General features: G+C 33.3%; 1 pseudogene; it reads right to left on the bottom strand.

Annotated features, from left to right (window-relative positions):
* Window positions 1-7,614: 7,614 nt before the first annotated feature.
* LOC110106557 lies at window positions 7,615-10,634 on the bottom strand (annotated as a pseudogene).
* Between the last annotated feature and the right edge of the window lie 3,152 nt (window positions 10,635-13,786).

Raw genomic sequence — 13,786 nt, 5'->3', positions numbered from 1 at the left:
TTTGCACGTGCAACGACACCTTACGTTGATGCCACCTCCAACTTTGTGCCTCTACTCATTGCTCACGACTTACAAGACCCACCTTCACCTTTGTCCTGGCAATCTCCATTTCAAGACATGTCCCCCTCATGCTTTAGCTCTATATAATACAATTAGTTTTATTTTTTAGATTAATTTAATTAGTTCCAATCTAACACAAAAAGTTATCTCCTAAATTTCTAATACCTTATAAGTTTTAGAATTTGAAGTAACTCTAAATTCACAATATTTAAAATCAAACACCCCTATATTCAAACTTAATATCAAGAAAATATTTTTGACATAATAGACTTTTGATAAAAAATATCATATAAAGATACTACTTTATTTTAGTAATGTTAGAAGCATCACTTCTTTTAAGTGCAATATCATAAATATACACAACAAGAATCATTGTACTAAAAAAAATATAAAATAAAAGATAACATGTCATTACTATTTCTTTTCAATTTATATTAGCAAGAAACTTATAGTTTGTTTAAGCAAGCACGAAGACTTTAGTTTTATCTATAAATAGCATCCTAAAGCTGCCATATTTTGTTCTCTCTTAAGAAATATACCCTTTAGATTACTCCATATAAACATTTTTTATGAGTTCCTCATAAATAAAAAACATTATAGACATCTATTTGGAGCATAGACCAACTTTGATTATTGGCAGCATAAACAAAATGAAGAACATAATTTAGGAGATCAATTGATGATAGAAGTCCCCAAAGTTGAAGATAAAAAAAAATCCCCAAATTAATGTCATATATTAAAGTACATTCTTTCATCACCAATTGAGTGTTATAGCTATTTAACAATAAAAAGAGTCATAAGTATGGAATTAATAATGAAGATCCCTTATGAAGAAATGAGTTTAATCTCAGAACGGGTGAAACTAAATTTCAAGTATGATGATTAAGCAAGGCACCCATTTTACTGTCCATTATGTGTTGCCAACTATGGTTGAGTAGATTCTCTTAATATATCATGTGTCTTTAGAGTAGGGAGTAAATGATGACAAGGAGAATCATTTAAAAGAAGGGGATATATTATAAAAAATATATAAGAGTGTAGTGGATTTTTTGCACTTTGGTCTTTTTCTTTTTGAAAAGCAATATAAAGATGTTAGTGTAATAAGTTAATTTACTTAAATGATTAATCATAATAAATGAGATAATGTAAGGTTCTTTAGAAGGTGGTTGTCATGGAGGCTGTGTAATCATGTTATTAGCACCACTTTTGATACCAACTCTCCAGCAAGTAGATGAATTTCTTAATACATTTTGGCTCATTCAACTTGGTATCTAATACATCGCATGAACCTGAATCCAAATCATTCCTATTGGTTTAACCAAATCAACCCTTGTAATCATGAAATACTAGAAAGATCAAGTCAACCTAATTGACCTACAAATTAGGTTGACCTTATTTTGACTAAGGAACCTATTAAAATATCTCAAAAAAGTAAAAAAAAATAAATAAAATGCCATGATTAGTAGATCAAACCCTAGATTACATATGTTTGGCATGCACATAGTCTAGGAAAAATTAAAAAAAGGTATTATAGCCTTGATCCACTCCCTCAAGTGGGTTCATGATCAAAATATATACTTCTCTAATTGATTTCGACTTGTAGTCACATGACTCTCGACCTCGAGATCATCCTTGGGCTCCAACCCCCACCATCTTCTCATGCTATTTTGACAAACAACATGGTTCTTCCGTTCTTTCCTTTACATAATATTTTTTGACAAGCCTTGCATCCCATTGTGCTCATTACTAGTTATTTGTTTGCACTATGATTCCGCACCCATTGTCTCACTTTTATTTTTTGGCATTGTCACCTCTAAGTGTGTGTTCACACTAAAGCCGTGTATGACCTTGACTCATAAGGTGTCACCCTTAATGTTGTGGTGTAATTTATTATCTGTTAATTTATATTCAACATCTCCTATTATGCATCATCTATCTCACTTCATGTTTGGAACAATATTCCAAAATAACTAGTTCATCCACTTTATGAATTACTCCACATGTGCTCTCATAATGTGATGCTTCTTCTATGATCTCTCTTGCCCTTAGGATATTGACTAATGTGAAATCTCCTTCAACTTATGCTCATCAATCTTTTGTAGAGTTTGTTAGAGGGTGTTAGGGTCATGTGCTTTGTCCTATTTCTATACCTTGGCTTTCATATCTTTTCAATAAGGATACATACCAACCCATCACAAGCATCCCCTCTTCTATTACAATAAACTTGCACTTGTCTTTTTTTTAAACAAGATCTTTAGTTGGTATCTATTTTCTGTTCATGGATTAATAAAATAATTTGAGATTAGTTAAGTAGTTTTTTGTTGGGATTATTTATTCTCATTATGTTCTTATCAAATTACCATTTAGTGTTGATTTAAAGCTCTTGTCAATGAGATCATATTATACATATGGGTTTGCAATAGGTATGCATGTTAATTACAAAATCTCTAATAGGAAAAAGAAAGCATAACCCTTCGTGCTTAAGCTCCAACCATGTTGGCGGTGGAAATCTCTTCATAACACTCCATGTTTGAGTACGACAAACACCCTAAGCCGACCAAGGGATAGCTCACCAAAGACCAAAGATGAGGTTGGTTTTATAAAAGACAAATAAGGTTCACAAAAAGTCTCCAAAAATGAAGATTAGAGTACAGAAGTTTGAGGGATGCATAACATCACCTAATGTAAATTAGGGTAAGCTAAAGTAGATATGGGTTGCTTAATCTTTCTAACATTGATAATTGCTGATTTTATTTAGGTTTGAAGTTTACTAAAGTTTAAAAATATTTAAATTTATTAGATTTAATTTAGGATTACTTAAGGTAAAAAAATAAGATAAGGGCAACCTAAATTAAAAGTGAAATATATGATGCACACTAACTAGTTTTCACAACTCTGCTTGATATAATATTTTATCCTAAAATTTTCACAACGGTAAGCTTAAAATTTTCTCTCGAAATTATTTCACAATATATCAACTTTTATAAAACAACAAAATTTATATTATATTATGTTCTACTCATCAAACTCAATAAATTGATATATAGAAGTATATGTTAATTTGCAAGGACGTGAAAGCTATTGAATTAATTTTAATTTGTATTTTTTTTCTAAATCTTACTTTACTGTTACTTTATTAAATTTATTGTATATATCAATGGAAGTTCATCTTTTTTCCACTTAACTTCGCATGCAGGGGTTTAATATGAATCATAAGGGATAGTTTGGCTTTAGACAGGAGTTTGACTGCCCTATGCATATAAGTTTTGGGTGAAGATAGTGTTGAAACTTTGTTAAGTATGAATTAGGTTATTAGACCTAAGCTTATATCCCAACGGCTAACCAAGAGAGGGGGTGAATTGGTAATTTAAAACTTATGCCTTTTTTTGAGCCGATAAAAAGTTTAGTGAATTTTTTATAAAACAAATTTTCAACCACACTTTCAAATAGAAAAAGTAAAGTAAAGAGCAAAGGAAAATAAAAGAGACAAGATTTATAGTGGTTCAGTCAAACACGACCTACATCCACTCCCTAAAGTCTCACACTTCAGGTATTGCACTATTACCACTTAGTGTCTCTCCTTTTACTCCCACAGCAAGGCGGAGAAGCCTTTACAAAAAACTCTCTACCACCACTATCCGGTGCGGCAGAGAACCGTCGTTATTTTACACCCTTAAAGTGTAGGCAGAGTACCTCCCGTTATTCTCACTCTCCAAGTGTAGGCAGAGAACCTTCCATCCTTTCACACTTCTCCAAGTGTAGACAGAGTACCCTCCCGTACTTTAACACTTCTCCAAGTGTAGGCAGAGTACCCTTCACTGTTCACACTCCTCGAGTGTCGGCAGAGAACCGGATCTTCTTTACAATATCTTCTTACAAGAAATCTGGAAGGATAATAGAGAAGAGTGAAGTAATCACAATTCAAAAACAAAGTGAATCCTTCACGCTCCAGTGGTAAGAAATCTCCTTCAAATACTCTCTCACACTCTCTCCTTCAATCTCTCTTCAGTTTGCATGAAGACCAGTGGACAAAAAGACAAAGAAATAATTTTAAATGAACCTTTTATATGAAGGACATGAAAAATCGTCAAAAAATTGCTAAATTATAAATCTGTGCATACTTGATCATCCCGTACGATCATGATTTCGTCCGTACGTACAGTGTAAAAATTAAATTTTATTTTCTTAAAAGCCTTAGCTTTTCATGCATGAAAGATTCATGATTAGAGTTAGGGATCTATGATGAGGACTTGAGTTTTCCAATGAAAGACAACTTCATGCAAGAATTAGGATTTCAAGAAACATGTGAATTAGGATTTATTTGTGTGATCTTAGTCAATAAGCATGAAATACTATGGAAATGATTGAATGAGTTACAAGATAAGATCTTTACTTTGCTAGATATACTCCCAAAAGCCTAATTATAGTTTTCTCATGCAAAGCCTCACTCCTTGTGTTATTTCTGGTGATAAAAAAATGGGCAGATAAAACCATGTAAAGCTGAGAGGAGAAAGGGGGTTGCTCTTAGAAATCTGAGCCAATGACTAGGAACCATCTAACTTGCCTTAAGGTTCATGTTTCTTCATTTTTTGGTATCAAAATTTATGATCCAAACATCTTTGATATTTGGGATAAAGCTAATAATGATGACGTCACTGTTGAATCAAATAATTAATCTTAAATGATTAATCAACTCTAACATATATTTTGTAGAAAATTGTATGCTTAATCAATTACATAATTTTTTTTTCAACTTAATTAATTATAAGAAATGGTGACCCATTTTCTTGTAGTGAAAGGTTGAGGCAAATTCGAGAGTTACAAGATAAGATCTTTACTTTGCTAGATATACTCCCAAAAGCCTAATTATAGTTTTCTCATGCAAAGCCTCCCTCCTTGTGTTATTTCTGGTGATAAAAAAATGGGCAGATAAAACCATGTAAAGCTGAGAGGAGAAAGGGGGTTGCTCTTAGAAATCAAGAACTTCTCAATGGGATTTGATTTTAACCCAAGCTGAATGTGCTTATAACAATTCTCCTAATCAATCTACTATTAAAACCTCGTTCAAAATTATTTATGGTCAACCTATTCTCCACATCTTAGACCGAACTTCAATACTCATGCCTTGTAGAAGTAGTGTTGAAGCAACCAAAATTGTTGATAATATTCAATTGGTCCAACATCAGGTCCTATAAAAACTTTGTATGGAAAATGTTAAATACAAAATAGTTGTTGACAAACACCGGAGAGAGTGTTATTTTCAAGAGAGAGATTTAGTTATGGCTTACTTTCGACTATAGCTCTTTCCCATTGGTACATTTGGAAAACTAAGTCGAAAGAAGTTTGGTCCTTTCCAAATACTATGAAGATTGGGAACAAATGCTTACCTGTTGGATCTTCCACCTTATGTTAGAACTTCTCCCGTGTTTAATGTGGCCGATCTTACTTCATATGAAGGAGAACCAACTGATTCAGTAGACACAAAGACCTTGCCCCTTACTATTCCAGTTCAGACCAAAGATGATCACATTGATGATGTTCTGGACATCTGAACTACCTAGACAAGGTGTGGAGTGCACAGATTGTTCCTGGTTAAATGGAGTGACCATCCCTTAACTGATTGCACTTGGATTGAAGCAGAGGAATTACAAACTCGTCGTCCTGATATATATTTGCATGTTACTGAGGCACTTTCATGAGGAGATTCTTCCACCTGGGGAGACTTGATGCAATCAAAGATTATCATTTTATATTTTGTATTTATTTATTAAGTTTTGGATGTTATGTAATTGTGAACTATGTTTTTTTTATAATTATTATTTATGTGCCTGATGGAATTCAACCCATGATCATGTTTGGTTTTGGTGCTCTTTGGTATTTGCTCTCCTTTGACTTTCCACTAATGTTGAATTTGTTTACTTGCATCCTTGATGGCTAAGTGAGCATTTAATCTTGGGTTATTGTTACCTTAATGGGTTTGGCCCATATCTTTCTAGGTTGGCTGTTGTTCCCCATGCTGAATTCATATTCAATGTTGGCTGATTTCCATGCATATTTTGATTTTCCCTTTTCTGGGAATTTCTACTGTTGGTTTCCTGCTACTGGTCATTCCCCTTCCCTCTTTGTTGTTTTCTAAGTCTTATGTTTTATCTTCTCAAGGTGGCTTCTATTGGATACTTAGGGTGGCACATTTATGCATACATTTGAACTTTTTCTCTTATAAATATAGTTAATTTGCTGATGGAAATAAGTTGTTGTTGAATGATATCAAATACAAACCTGAGGGTTTTCTTCCTAGCTTTAGAGTTATCTTCTTCCTAAACCTATTTCTATTTCCCGGTCTTTTATCTAATTCTTCTCTCCACGGTTACCCTTCCACTTGTATCTTTTTCTCCAAAATATTGTGAGTATAAGGGGTTATTGAGCCATTTCCTAAAATAGGGGAATTGAGCTGGATCAAAATTTTTGTGGCAACCACTGGTTTGATTTTTGCTTTGAGCACCATCCTCTAATTTTAAGATTTGCATGTGATGTGAGCTTTCTAGTTTGTTGTGAGGGTAGTTTATTCAACAAGCAAAAATTTCAATGGAAGAGAAAGATCTCTCATCAGAAATAGCGCATCCGGAACATCATGAATGTTTTGAGGAATTCTCATCAGGGGATGAGATTCTTCCACCATGGGAGAATTGATGCAGTTAAGGTAGGGGCTGATTTGGAGGGATTTTTTGTGGTTGTTTGATATTCACATATGGTCGTTTGTTCTTCCAATATGACTGTTTTGTCTTCAAATAATTGGTTGTTGGTCTTCCCCATGTTGGTTCCATTTTTTCGTACGTTGGTTGTTCATGAATTGTTCCTTGCTGAATCCTATGCTAAAGTGTTTTAAGTTCTCATTAAGTGGACTATTTTGGTTTTCTTCTATTGGCTGATTTGGCTGGCTCATTAAGGAGAGCATTTATACCTTTTTCTCCATCTTCTACTATATAAGGTGGTTGATTTCCTTTAGACTTTAGAGAGAGTGAATTGTGAAGAATATTTGGAAAGTGAAACATACGAGTTCAAATAATTTGCGAGCTATTTTCTTCTACCTCCCTATCTTCTAAAACTTCTGCTCGGACTTATATCTTCTTCTTCTTTCCACAGTTCTCATTCCACCTGTATCTTTCTTCTCGAAGCTTTGATTAGTCGTAAGGTGTTGTTATGTCTTTTTTTTTTTTAAGTTGTAAGGTGTTGTTCTTTTATTTGAAGTTGTAAGGTGTGGTTGTGATTGTTTAAACTATTGTGGGATATCATAGTACTGTTTTGTTTTAGCTATGTTTATCTATGTTTAAAGGAAAGGAAGTCTTTAGTTTGCAATTTTAATATTTTTTAGATTGCATCAAATGTCCAGATTATCCAAGTAAATCAGCATTCACATTCATAAACAAGTAATCTGAATTCACATAATTCTTCTCTTACACCATAATCCAAATTAGTCCAAATTCGCTTTAATGATGATCACAAAAATTCAGAAAATGCAAATTTGTCTGCACTGTGGACTGGGAACTTCCAATTTCAGTAAAGGTCTGAATTAGAATTCCAGTATACATGCCAAAAACCATGCTAGCAAACAATACTCAAAAGGATTAGAGGAAAAAACAAATGAGTGATATTTTATATCCCCTGCATCTGATTTGCCATTGCATCACATATAGCTACCGTAACAATTTGTCAAAAATTAAAAGCCAGCAACTCTACAAGATAAGACAACATCATTGACACTTAGCAATTCCAAAAACTCAACTCACATGGTTCGCTATCCCAAAGTCTGCAAGTTTTACTGCACCATCAACATCAAGTCATCAACAAGTAAATTTGCCCCTTTGATGTCCCTGAGAAACAAACAAGTGAATGCATCAAAACTTGCAAAATGGTGACATGCCAACTATTCTTGTAAAAATATAACACTTCAGCACCATGACTAATTGGAGGAATTGATAAAAATGACAAACTTATATTAGCAAGCCATTCATACAAATGACATTCAAGCAAAAGATAAAAGACTCAGAAGGCATTCAAAAAATCTCATAGAAGTGACATCATGAGAAAAAATAACTTTATACTAAACAGAACCAACATATGAAGTAAATTCAGCTAGCTGACAAGTTTCATCAATGGAAAAATTAATAGACTGAAAATTTACACAAACAAAACCGAACATAAAAGAATAACTTCAGCAATACATATGATCATCAAAGGAATGATTTGATACATATAAACAAAAGCCCATCAACTTTTTCCAACCTTGAATACTTTGTTCCTGTTGAGCATTTCAAGAAACACATTGATTGTTGAACTTATGTGCGTGCTTGGTATTCCAATGACGTGCTATTCACTTATCTATGTATTTGAAAATTTGCCAATTAAAATTATCATTTTCTTATCTTTCAGCTTTTTTGGTTCTTTATTCACTTTATCCCAACCAATTTTGTCAAGACTGAGTATAAGGCAATAAATATCATGCTTACATCATCAAAAAAGCCAAAAGCATGAACCAGAGGAAAAAGTTTTGTATATTAAGTTGAACAAAATTGCCTTAGAATCATTTTTTTTCTGTTAGGACTTGGGAGAGCCATTAATCACATATTTGTTCTTTGATCAATTTATCTTTAATTAGAACTTTAGGAACTTAAATAATCAGAGAAATTTGATTTATACATAATGGGGCAAGCCACAATAACTTTGGACGACTCATAAACCAAATGGCAAAAATGGCATGCATTTAATTAAATGTAATATTTAATGCAGTAACAGTAGCAACCTGTGGATGTTATTTGTACTATGCAAGTATGCCAGCCCCTTTAGAATATTATGAGTAAAATTGCGAACAACAGATTCTTTCATAGCTCCATAATGCTCTTGAACATAGTCGTTAATTGAACGGTATATGAAAAATCGATCCTCAATCTGCATTAAATATTAAAAAACATTGAATTTCACTGACATACAGTTGACAAATATCAACGCATCACAAGGGCAATTAGAAAACTCACAAATTCACTTCCATAATATTGCACAATGTTTGGGTGCTTTAATTTACTAAGAACTTTGATTTCCTGCAAAGAAAGCTTATCAATGAGTGGGTTTCCTCAGATAGAAAATTCAACAAAATCAGGGCAATTCAACTAATTCTTAGGCAGGAATAAATCATAAAGTATACATGAATAAATAATCCTAACTAAAATTCCAAAATTCACAATTCAATTTCAATATCATGCATATACCATCATGTTTCGGAGGAAAATTTCATAAACAATCGAAAAGGCAACATTATACAAAAGATGCTTTAAGCGTGACACCAAGGTATATCCAAAATAAATACGTTCCAACTGAGAAGAAATCTCAAAGCTAAATTGACCAAGAAAAGATAAAAAACAAGATAACACCATAGAACCATGATGGCTACACTTAACGTAAAAATTTCAAATCTGCATCTTATGTTGTTTTCCATTTGTTGTATTTAAGCAAAAATTTTTAAAAACAAGCACTGTTAGCTCTCTAACAGAATAGTCACTGCATGGCATCTTCATTTCACTGACAGTTATTGGTTGAATAGCATCCATCTTTTCAAGTGTAACCAAGCTTTCTTTGTGTCATTTAATTTTAGCAAAGCCAAGCATGCACTAGTAACATTTCACTTACCTATTAGTAGCCCTATTCCGAGATTTAGGGTCATCAGGGATTATATTTACTTCTTTCATGGCACATAAAGCACCAGTATGCCTGTTCAAGGTCATAAAATAAATTGTCAAAGAACCACAGAAAATATCCATCAAGAAGCTCATTTCACTTACCTATTAGTAGCCCTATAAACATTCCCAAATGTACCACTGCCAATTAGCTTTTGCTTCTGCCACTGGCTTGTCATTGAAGTACCCTCATTTTTATTTGCATTTTGATGAGAAAAGTTTGGCTGTGGCAACACAGCAGGTCCAGGAGGTAGAGGCAATGGGTGGACATTCAAATTCATATTATTGTCATGCCATGCACTAGAATTCTCTGAATAAATCTTAGGATGAAGAGGAGATTGAGGTGCACTTGGATTTTTTAACTTCAGAATAGGACTTCTGATAGCTGGACTATACGACGGTGACATATCATGACTGCCTTGAAGTTTGTGGGGACATTCCTATCATCATATCCATAGAAGAGACTTCATGAGCAGGAAAAACCTGAAGCCCTTGTGAAGCACTGAAGACAGATTGGAAAACATCAACATTACTCATTCTCCAAGGATTGTGCACAGGACTTGAGAAGCCGCTTGGTGGAGCACTTTTAGCTGGTATGCTTAACCTGAAGGTTATGCTTTTAACAGAATTTGATCATGAATTGCCTTCCTATGATTACTGAAAGTATATCTCTTCCTCGGATTATCAAAATGCTCTGAACTTCTCTAAACGTTAGGGAAAGCCGACCTACAGCAATTGCATACAAATTACAATAAAAATTCCTCAATACTACTAGGGAGCTCTTTATGATAAAATTTTATACTAAAGCCTTACCCATATGCTAATGCTGTCCTCTGAGCAAAACATGTTTAGTAAACAACGGAATGAAAAAAAAAAAATAATTGAAACTCTTGCTTATCTAGAATGTCATTACAAATCTAATAAAAGTGGGTATAGAGGTAAAATAAACTTATCACCCAACGTCAGTAGCATCAAAGGTACTAATAATAAATGATGAAAGGTAGAATAGCTCTAAAGCTAATCAGTCGGACTCATTCAGCAAAGTTAAAAATTATTTTCTTTATTAGAGAATAAGTACATCAGCAGATTAGCTAGTGCTAAATAGCAATCGTTAAATCATAAGCGCAGCATCATATAGAATTCTAAACTCCGATCTCTTTGGCAAGGCAAGTCATACTCCAATCAACCGATGTCAACCAAAGTATTCCAAACGTAAAATAAAAGATAGAATTGTTATAAACAATTTTTTTTTCTAAATCGATGCTGCACTTGGTTTCTCCATATTAAGCATAATTTTTTTATTTACTCCCAGGATTTTCTTAGCTACTAAAGAAGTATACATGCCGAAAAAGAATAAACTTCAGTTCTCTCTCTTAGACACATTGATAACAATCAGTAAAACTCTAAACATCGCATGTTTTTTTTTTACATTAAAGACAAAATTTCATTCCGATATCCCCACAAATACCTAAAATCATTACAACTAATAAGGTGATGGGGACATCAGATCATCATGGAAAGTTTATCAGAGACGTGGCTGCCGATCTACGCCCATGATCGAGTCTTTATATTTTTGAGTCATTAGTGTATTTTATTATTTAACACTTCCGTTGTCAGGTCCCAAGTCCTGGATGAGAAAAGTGGAGGGTTGCGTTAGGTAGTCGACAGCCAGCGTAAAACTTGTCGAACAATAATGACATGAATCCTTTAAGAAATTGTGTTAATGCTAGGGCGTCCCCTGGAAGCGACGCGCTGTATGGCCTGAATACAGTGACAAGTGTGCAAGGGCCGCTGTACCGGCGCCCGGGTGCAGTGTTAAATAGGCAAGGGTTCCCACATCAAGGACGGATGTGGGCAAAGAAGCTAGTCCATGATACTAAAATTAGGATAGGAACTTTGAATATAAGTTCCCTTACAGGAAAATTAATAGAATTAATAGATATTATGATTCATAGGAAATTAAATATTTTATGCATTCAGGAAACTAAGTGGGTTGGAGAGAAGGCCAAGGAAATCGATAGTTTATGATTTAAACTTTGGTATTCGGGTAGGAGTCGTACTAGAAAGGGTGTAGGTGTCATTATAGATAAGAGTTTAAAGGATAATGTTATAAAAATTAATAGGATTGGAGATAGAATTATAGCTTTAAAGATTGTTGTTGATGATAAGATTGTTAATATTATAAGTGCTTATGCTCCTCAAGTAGGTTTGGAAATAAGTTCTAAATTAAATTTTTGGAATGACTTAGAAGAATTAATACAAAATATACCTCTTGAAGAAAGAGTTTTTATTGGAGGAGATTTAAATGGACATGTTGGTAAAGAGGTAGTTGATTTTAAAAGCATTCATGGTGGCCATGGATTCGGAACGACGAATGAAGGTGGCAAGACCATATTAGATTTTTGTTTAGCTTATGATTTTTCAATTGCTAATACCTTATTTAAGAAAAGGAATGAGCATCTCATCACTTATAAAAATGGATATAATACAACCCAGATTGACTATTTTCTTATTAGAAAATTAAATCGTTTAGATTGCAAAGATTGTAAAGTTATTCCGAGTGAAAATTTATGTACCCAACATCGATTATTAGTTTTGGACTTTAAGATAAAGGGGCATAAAATAAAAAATAAAGTAAAACAATTTTCTAGGATTAAATGGGGGCATTTAAAGAATATTAACAAAAATATTTTTGGAAATAAGATTTTAGATCTTAAGATTTTGTCTGTGCATGAGGATGCTAATATTATGTGGGAAAAAGTGGCTAGTGATATTAAGAATATTGCAAAAGATGTCCTTGGAGTATCAAAGGGAAAAGCTCCCAATAGTAAAAATAGTTGGTGGTGGAATCCAATTGTGCAAGAAAAGATTAAAAATAAGAAGATTTGTTATAAAAATTGGTTTAATTTTAAAAATTCTGATAATTGGGAAATATATAAAGTGGCTCGTAAGGATGCTAAGAAAGCAATATGCGATGCAAAGACATTAGCTTTTAGCGATTTATATAATAGATTAAATACTAAGGAGGGAGAAAGATATATGTATAAGTTAGCCAAACAAAGAGATAGGAGTAGTAAGGATTTAGTTCAAGTGAAGTGTATTAAGGATGAAGATCAAAAAATACTTTTCTTAGAAGATGATATTCAACAAAGATGGATGAGATATTTTGCTAAACTTTTTAATGAAGAGTGTGAAAATAAGATTGACTATAGTGACCTTAGCACCCTAAATGAAAGTAAAGATTTCTGTTTTTATCGGCGTATTAGTACAAATTAAAGTTACAGAGGCTTTAAAGAAAATGAAGGATGGAAAAGCTGTTAGACCTGATGATATCCCAATAGAGGTGTGGAAATGCTTAGGAGATGAAGGAATTTCATGGCTTACTAAACTTTTTAATACTATTTTGAAGACTAAAAAGATGCCAGATGAGTGAAGAATGAGTGTGTTAATTCCTATTTTTAAGAATAAAGGTGATGCACAGGATTGCACGAATTATAGAGGTATTAAGTTAATGTGTCATACTTTAAAACTATGGGAGCGAGTTATGGAGCATAGGTTGCGGCGTGATACTAATGTTTCTCAAAATCAATTTGGATTCATGCCGGGTAGGTCGACTATGGAAGCCATACATTTATTAAGAGGTTTGATGGAGAAATATAGAGAAAATAAGGAGGATCTACATATGATATTTATTGATTTAGAAAAAGCATATGATAAAGTTCCAAGAGAAGTGCTATGGAGAGTTCTTGAAAAGAAAGGAGTCAATAATGCTTATATTCAAATCATTAAAGATATGTATGCAGGAGCTATTACTTGTGTTCAAACACAAGGTGGATTGACCAAGTATTTCCCTATTTCGGTTGGGTTACATCAAGGATCAGCCTTAAGCCCATATCTATTTGCTTTAGTCATGGATGTTCTCACTAGACATTTGCAAGATGATGTACCTTGGTGTATGCTTTTTGCTGATGATATTCTTCTTGTTGACAAGACTAGAG

Source organism: Dendrobium catenatum, unplaced genomic scaffold (genome assembly GCF_001605985.2).
Source record: "Dendrobium catenatum unplaced genomic scaffold, ASM160598v2 fragScaff_scaffold_847, whole genome shotgun sequence".
In the NCBI taxonomy this organism is placed as follows: domain Eukaryota; kingdom Viridiplantae; phylum Streptophyta; class Magnoliopsida; order Asparagales; family Orchidaceae; genus Dendrobium; species Dendrobium catenatum.
Note: the sequence above shows the minus strand (reverse complement) of the source record. Positions and strands in the feature narration are given on the sequence as shown.